This window comes from Equus caballus, chromosome 22 (genome assembly GCF_041296265.1).
Source record: "Equus caballus isolate H_3958 breed thoroughbred chromosome 22, TB-T2T, whole genome shotgun sequence".
Lineage (NCBI taxonomy): Eukaryota > Metazoa > Chordata > Mammalia > Perissodactyla > Equidae > Equus > Equus caballus.
Genome location: NC_091705.1, coordinates 32,744,584 through 32,752,582, shown reverse-complemented (window position 1 = coordinate 32,752,582; position 7,999 = coordinate 32,744,584). Strand labels below are relative to the sequence as shown.

Genomic DNA, 7,999 nt, shown 5'->3' with positions numbered 1-7,999 from the left:
ACTGGGCTTAAGCTATGCATGATAACCCATCCTCCAGCTGTTAAACTGAGATGGGACCCCGCCAACACGCATAGAGGGCTGCCAGAGGTCCAGTCAAGTTTTTGATTCAGGGACAAAAATGGACTTGGTATAAAGTGATTCATATGAGAGGGGCTATCCTCATGTCCTAGGCTCATCCTATGTGTCACGACGTTAATTTTGCTTCTCAGATTTGGGAACAGGAGTCCTGCCACCCCATATGTTGCTGAAAATAGTAAGCCCGCCCAATAGACTGTAAGAAGGAGCGTGAGTGGCCCCGTAGGAGCCCTGTGATGAGCGCCAGCACACTGGGGTGGTTGGCCGGTGGAGCGGGGAGTATCTGATGTGGGATCCACGCCCACAGAGCCAGGAGCCTACAGCAATACCTACTCCCAGGCTGCCCTTCGCAGGACATGGGTCCTGACAAGCCATGTAGGCAGCTAGCGGGAGAAAGAGCACCAGGAAAACATGGAGGGAGGGGTATTCCTGCCAACAGTAAATGCGGGCGCAAACCTCTTCAGGGCTGAGGAAGCTGCCTGCACTGAGTGCCCCGGCTCTGCCCAAGCCGCCTGCCCTCACAGGCTGTCGGGATTCCCAAGTGGCAAAGGAAACATAACGGCAAATCTCAACTTCCTTTTCCTTTCCTCGTGTTCCCTCCACCGTGCTCTCTGGATTCCCAAGTGGCAGAGGAAACATAACGGCAAATCTCAGCTTCCTTTTCCTTTCCTCGTGTTCCCTCCACCGTGCTCTCTGGCAGCTCCTGACTCTGAGCAAGCTCAGGACTCCTGTTGTAAGGAGGAACAAGCAGAAAACATCACCAGACACATGAGAAGATGCAGGAGTTCAAAGCCGAGGTTCACTCTGAGGAACCAGAGACAGCGCCTGCCCATGAAATCAAGTCCCTGCCAGGAAAAGGCAGACATCTTACAACAAATCCAAATGCAGAAAAACGTCAGATTTGAGAACTGAATCCAAGAACTTTTCCTTTTGTTGTATCCAACAAAAAAAAACTGCTGACAACTCCAACAAAAATAAAACACAAATACTCAAAATTAGGAAATAGGAAACGGATATAATAGTGAAAGAGGAAATTATATAGCATTATAAAAGGACATTATGAACAACTCTGGCAAGTAAATTTTAAAATATTGATCAAGCAGATTATTTTGGAAATGTATGAATATAATCAAAATTGGCTCAAGAAATAGAAAACTTGAGACCAATTATCAGAGAAAAAAAATTTAAGTAGTTAATCTTCCCTAAAAGACACAAGAACAGATAGTTTTATGAGTGAACTTGATCAAACTTTCAAACAAAAAAAAATAATTCTTATGCTATATCTACTATTCCAGAACAAAGCAAATAAAGGAAAGCTTCCAATTCATATTATGAATATTATGAAGCTAAAATAGCACAGATACCAAATCTGAAAGAGTATACACACACACACACACACACACACACACACCCCCCTAAAGCTTGTAGACTAGTCACATTTATAAATACAAAGAGTTTTAATAAATATTAATTATTACACTTAGCTGCTTTTTAAAAATAATATGCCAGGTCCAAGTAGCCTGTACACCAGGAATTCAAGAATAATTCAGTATTAGGAAGTCCACAGGTAAAAGGAGAAAGATGTACATAATCATCTTAATAAATACTGAAAAAGCATGTGACAAAATGTAATATCAATTTCTGATTAAATACAATAGTCTCAGTAAGCTAGTAATTGTAGGATACTTTGTTAGTATCAAAAATTAAAATAAGGAGTTGTAGGCATTATCAGAATTCATCCATCTCTACTTCTCCATTTCATCTAGGTATAAAGAAAAATTACACCTTTCCATCTCCTTGAAATTGTTGGGGTTGTGTGACAAGTCTTGGCCAATACGCTCGAGCAGAAATGCTGTACATCAATTCTCTGCCAAAGTATTTAACTGCTGGGGGAGACTCTACAGCGTTTTCTTTCCCGTCCTCATCAATCAAGATGCTCCTGTGTTCCAGATGGTGCGGTCACAGGATGGGGGGGGTCCCCATCAGCCTGGATCATTGAATCATCACGTGGAGGACAGTTGCTCCTGGGCATTACCTGGACCTACAGAACTTTATGGTACTTAGCCACTGAGCATTTGGAGTTCTATATTACTACAGACTGCCCAATATAAATACCCAAGGTATTAAATAATAGAGAAAAATTGTTTATTCCTATTAAAGTCATGAATGCTTACATCATTGCCATTATTTAATATTTTTGGCTTCGGGACCAGCCCAGTGGCGCAGCGGTTAAGTTTGCACTTTCCACTTCGGCGGCCCGGGGTTCACCGGATCAGATCCTGGGTGCGGACATGGCACCACTTGGCAAGCCATGCTGTGGCAGGTGTCCCACACATAAAGTAGAGGAAGATGGGCATGGATGTTAGCTCAGGGCCAGTCTTCCTCAGCAAAAAGAGAAGGATTGTCAGCAGATGTTAGCTCAGGGTTAATCTTCGTCAAAAAATATATTTATATATATTTTTGGCTAATGCCAATGCAGCTAACGTAATTAGGAAAGAAAAAAGAGAGGGGCCAGCCTGGTCGCACAGCAGTTAACTTTGCATGCTCTGCTTCAGCAGCCTGGGGTTCACCGGTTCAGATCCTAGATGCAGACCTGTGCATTGCTAACAAAGCTGTGCTGTGGCTGGTGTCCCACATATAATGTAGAGGAAGATGGGCATGGATGTCAGCTCAGCACCAATCTTCCTCAGCAAAAAAAGAGGAGGATTGGGAGTGGATGTTAGCTCAGAGCTAATCTTCCTCAAAAAAAAAAAAAAAGGAGGTTACTATTCTGGTTACCATCACTGTGTAAGAAATTAGCCTAAAACAACCATTTTTATTTTGTTAGTGATTTTGTGGGTCAGGAATTCAGGGAGGGGTCATCTGGCCAGTTCTTGTTGAGGGTCTCTCCTGTGGTTACAGTCAGATGTCAGCTAGGGCTGCAGTTATCTGTAAGACTTGCCTAGGCTGGATGTCCTGGATGGCTCATGCACATGGCTGCTGTTGGCTGGGAGGTCAGTAGGGCTATCAACTAAGGTGCCTACATGTGACCTCTCCAGCATGGTGGCCTCAGGGTAGTCACACTCATGACCTGGCCCCTGCCTTCACCCAGAGTGTCCCATGAGACTCTGGCAGTAACTGAGTGGCATTTTCTGACCTGGCCTTCTAAGTTACAAAGCACAATTTCTGTTGGATTCTATTGGTTGTAAGGGATTCTCTGAGGTCAGCCCTGATTACAGGGGAGAAGATACAGACTCATCCTCTATAAAAGGAGTGTCAAAGAATTTGTATACAGGTTTTTAAATTGCCACAATTACTTTGTAAATGAAGATTCAAAATTATCACAATCAATGAGATATGCCTAGTAATCCCAAACTTATTAAGAGTAACAAGGAGTCAGTAAAGGAACAGGTTATAAGTATGCAAAATAAATGGTTTCCTTTTAAAATTTGCAGAATGAACTAGTGAATTAATTCATTCATTAATATAGCATCAATAATATGTTAGAAAACATAATGAAAAAGAAAGATTATAGGAGGCCGGCCCAGTGGTGTAGTGGTTAAGTTCGTGTGCTCCGCTTCGGCAGCCCAGGGTTCGCAGGTTCAGATCCTGGGCATGGACTTACAACATCGTTTATCCAACCATGCTGTGGCTATATCCACACACAAAATAGAGGAAGATTGGCACAGATGTTAGCTCAGGGCCAATCTTCCTCACAACAAAAAAAGAAAGAACAAAAGATTGTATTGATAATAGCAGCACAAAATATTAAAAACCTAGGAATAAATTTAAGAAATGTGCAGGACTCACATAGAGAAAACCACAGAACTCTATCTCAGGACCTAAAAGAAGATGAGAATAAATGAAGAAATGCAGGAATTGGGAAGAATAACTATAGTTAAAATGCCAATTCTGGCAAAATTTAAAGAAGAAACTAATTCAGCTTCAGTCAAAATCCCTGTGAGTCTCTTAGTAGGTAACTTGGAAAAAATCATATTAAAGTTTATCTGAAAAACAATTAACACCCAAGAATAGCCAAACAATTTTCAGATAAACTACAACAGTTACAACTATGTAGTATCAAGACAGGAATACAATCTGATCTATTCCTTGGGATTTCTTGTCACACTAGATATTAGAAAGACAAATCTCACATCTGGCAAGGTACAATTTGAATAAATTTGGTTTGATATTATCAAGTATCTGTTGACCAAAGGCATGAAAAAAATGAGAGGGAAAACTTTTCTCTTATAAGTCACCAAAGTTTTTATTGTCTTTTGGGTTTAGTTCAGTTCGATGCATTTTACTGTATCCAGTACATCCATTTATGTTAGTGTCTAAGACGTAGAGTGTTCACCTTATTTCTTTGCTTAATTTTTAATTACATTAATAACACACAAATACATTCTCCTGGTTAAATAATCAGAACTTTGTTGATAAAGTTAGGCCCTCTTTGGCCACCATCCCCAATTCCTAGCCTCTTCCCCAACAGAAATTGAAAAGTCTTTGGTCCATCTTACTCCTCTGGGTCCTCTCACTTCTCCAGGCAACTGTGAGGGCAGATAGCGCCAGGGCACTACTCCAAGGATGATAATCAAGGAAGAGGAATGGCTTTCCCTGGTTGAGACTATCCCACTTGAAGATGGAAGCAAACAAAGAAGGACCAACTTGAATATATTGAGCCCTGGACTGGAAAGATGGGCACAGCTTCCCCAGGGTTTATGCTGTATTCCACCTCTCAGCTCCAGCAGGTTCTGTGAAAAAATAAGAAGAAGGGTGAGGAATTTCCCTCAAAAGTGCGTATATCTGTATCTTTAAGAGTGGCTTTGAAGAGCAATCAGCTATCACTAATGGCTCCAAGTAGGACCCCAAGGGACACCCAGACAGCTCTGGCATCCATTCCCCAGAGATAACCAATTCTGCCCTGGGGTTGTGGATTAAGTGCAAGATAAAAGATCCTTAGAGAGGTATCATATGTCCAAACAGACGGGGTGGGGGGTGCCTTTGGAGGGGAAATGTGCTAAGGCAACTCATGTCCTGCTTGTCAGAACCAGAAAGACAAAATGTCCTGGTCATAAGAGCCAAAGAGAGACATGTGGTATATACAGAAAGAAAAATTTGGGCCAACTTTTCTTTACCTATGCCACTGGAGAAATAAGAGATCCAAAACCATGAATATGACGAGATAAATATGCTAAATTCCAGGTCTCTTGAAAAAAACTAATATTAAAATCTACGTTTTAAGCCAATGTATTAGGATTCATGCCTTTATAATCCCAACCAGATAAATCAAGAAGAAATGCCTTGTCTCTGAGGAGCGTACTCCAGATGGCTGGCTGGATCTGAAGAAGCAGCCTTGTTCCCTACACAAGCCGTAATTCCCCAAGAAGCCGTTCACGTTGATGCTCACAAGCCCAGCTCAACCGGTCCAAAGCCGAGCATTGCTTAGCAGTTCCTGAAGCAGGTTAAGGAGACTGTGGGATTTTCACACTGGCATGAGGATTATTGGAGAATTAGTCAAGCGGAGAACGTTCCCAGAAACAGTGGTGTACGCCGCAAGCGAGAGGAGGGCAAAGAGTCCAGGCACGCCTTCAAGAAAAGACAGAGGGCGAGGCCTCTATGTGGGGCTGGGCCAGAGATCAGTTCCATTGTAGGATGAGAGGCTGAGACATTTATGTACAAGAAATACCATCCCTAGAGTTCATGGGGCGAGGAGAGGATTAGATATATGCATGATATAGGGCATCCTGTCATCATAGTCTCAGCTCTGCAAGCTGATAACATCCCTCCGCAGAGACCACCACCCCCGCCCCCGCCCGCTGCCAGGCTTCCCAGGAAGGCATCCATCGACCTTTAGAGAGATGGATGTAGAGCAGAGAATCCCAGTGCTCATCTTTCCCGATACCCCAAGAGCTTTCCCAGGAGAACTCCAGGCCCCTACTCTGCAGGGGGATAAACTTCCCTTCTTTTCAGATTTTAGAATTCTCACCAGCGCACACTGCTTTATATGTTCCTGACAGACGCAGTTGATCTCCCAGCTGACCGCATTCAAAAAATCAGAGCATGTCCCTTTCTGCGATGCTTCTGCTTAACACTTCTCTTAAAGGGAAGGGGGTTACAGGGCCTCCCTAGCAAGAGCTGTCTTAAGGCCTGCCAAGGTGGAAGTGGATAACTCAAGAGGAAAAGTCGTGGGGGCTGGGAGGTGCCACCCACCTGTGGGTCCCTGTAGGAAAGGTCAGCACCCCTGGCTCTTCACCAACACCGGGCTGGAGTACCTCCCTGAATAAGACCTCTGTTAGCCATCCCCCCGGGTTGTTGCTTGCTATTGGTGTGGCTTGTTTGTCTTCAAAAGGCAAAGTTCCATGTGTCAGAGACTGTGGATTTAAAAACATATGGTGTCTTGCATTAGGCCTAGAGGAAATGTCAGTGGCAACATCTTTCCAACAACTCAGGCATGTGACAACAGGAAGACAATCAAAGCCCTGGGGAAGCTGAACCGTGGATCCCATAAGCATCCCAGGGTGAGATTTTGAAAGAACTGGAAGATCATCCAAGGGAACCAAGGAGGTGGCTACCGAAGTAGCTGGGGTGGGGAGAAAAGTGACCTCCAGCTTTCCCAGATATTGATAGGGTTTATCACTCCTGCTGTCCCTGCTAAACGGCTTCTTGTTGGCTGTTAGAAAGACAAAGGAAAATTAATGGAAAACATAAAAGAATAAGAAGCGATAAAAATTTTAAATTGAGAGTAAAATAAGAAATAATAAACAGGAGTAAAATATGACATGCCAGTAAGAAAATTAAATTATCAACACATAAAAATGAGGCTTCTTTAAAAATAACTTTTTTTTATATTTAACAAAACTTACATACCCTGGAAGACAGTGGGGTTCACCAAATAGTTCCTGTGTCTCCCAGACTCCTCTGTAATTATATTGGGCCCATGTGACTAATTCTGGCCAATTGGCTGAGGGAGGATAATGACGTCACTTTCACTATGAGCTATTTGAGAGACTCTGGGAGTCACATGTTGAGATGCTTCACAAGATGAAGGGAATCTGGATCACTGAGTCCCACATGGAGGGCTCTGGAGAGTTACCCCAACCCCATCAAGATTCTGCTTGAGTGAAAAATAAACCTTGGTTGGGTTAAGCCACTGAGATTTGGGGGGTTTTTTGTTATTAAAGCATATGTCTTGACTAATACAAGCTCTTATAATTAATTCATTTAATCCTTCTTATAATCTTATTATATGGGCACCACGATTATCCCCATTAAAGGGAGAGAGGCAGAGAAAAGTGTAGTAACTCTTTTCAGGTCTCATATTTGGTAAGCAGCAGACCCAGGATTCAAATCCAGGCAGTCTGTGCCCCACCACTGTGCCAGGCTGGATCTCACCCACAGAGGCATCTTAGAGTAAAATGCAAGGAACCTCGTGGCCACGCCCTTCTTCTACAGAAGATTTGGAGATGTTGAAGCAGGGCAGAGTAGGGAAGAAAGGAGGCAGGGCAGTCCTAGAAAGGAAAGCTAAGTGTTAATTCTTTTTTCCCATCCCCATGGGATAAACCCACCAATCCCCACGGGACAGAATAAAAGGAGGTCCAAACCAGACAGGTCAGTTCTCAACGCCAGCCTTTCAAATTGGGTCTTCTCTTTTTTAATTTCCAACCCAGTCTAGTAGAAAGACCGTCACACTCAGGAGTCAGGAAACCCAAATTCTAGTTCCGAGCCTACCGGTAAAACATTGTCTGGAGCCAGCCGTGATGGCCTAGTGGTTAAAGTTTGGTGCTCACCGCTTTGGCTGCCTGGGTTCGCTTCCCGGTCGCGGAACCACACCACCCACCTGTCAGGTGCCATGCGGTGGCAGCAGCTCACACAGAAGAACCAGAGCGACTTACAACTAGAATATACAAACATGTACTGGGCTTTGGGGAGGAAAAAAGAAAAA

The 7,999-nt window shown here is 43.4% G+C and overlaps 1 long non-coding RNA gene across 1 annotated transcript; it reads right to left on the bottom strand.

The window, feature by feature from the left end:
- Nucleotides 1-4,295: 4,295 nt before the first annotated feature.
- Nucleotides 4,296-6,727, bottom strand: LOC138920067 (uncharacterized). Its single transcript, XR_011430710.1, has 2 exons — nt 6,268-6,727; nt 4,296-4,808 (listed from the first exon to the last, which is right to left on the bottom strand). It is a non-coding gene; the product is annotated as an uncharacterized lncRNA (long non-coding RNA).
- Nucleotides 6,728-7,999: the final 1,272 nt, after the last annotated feature.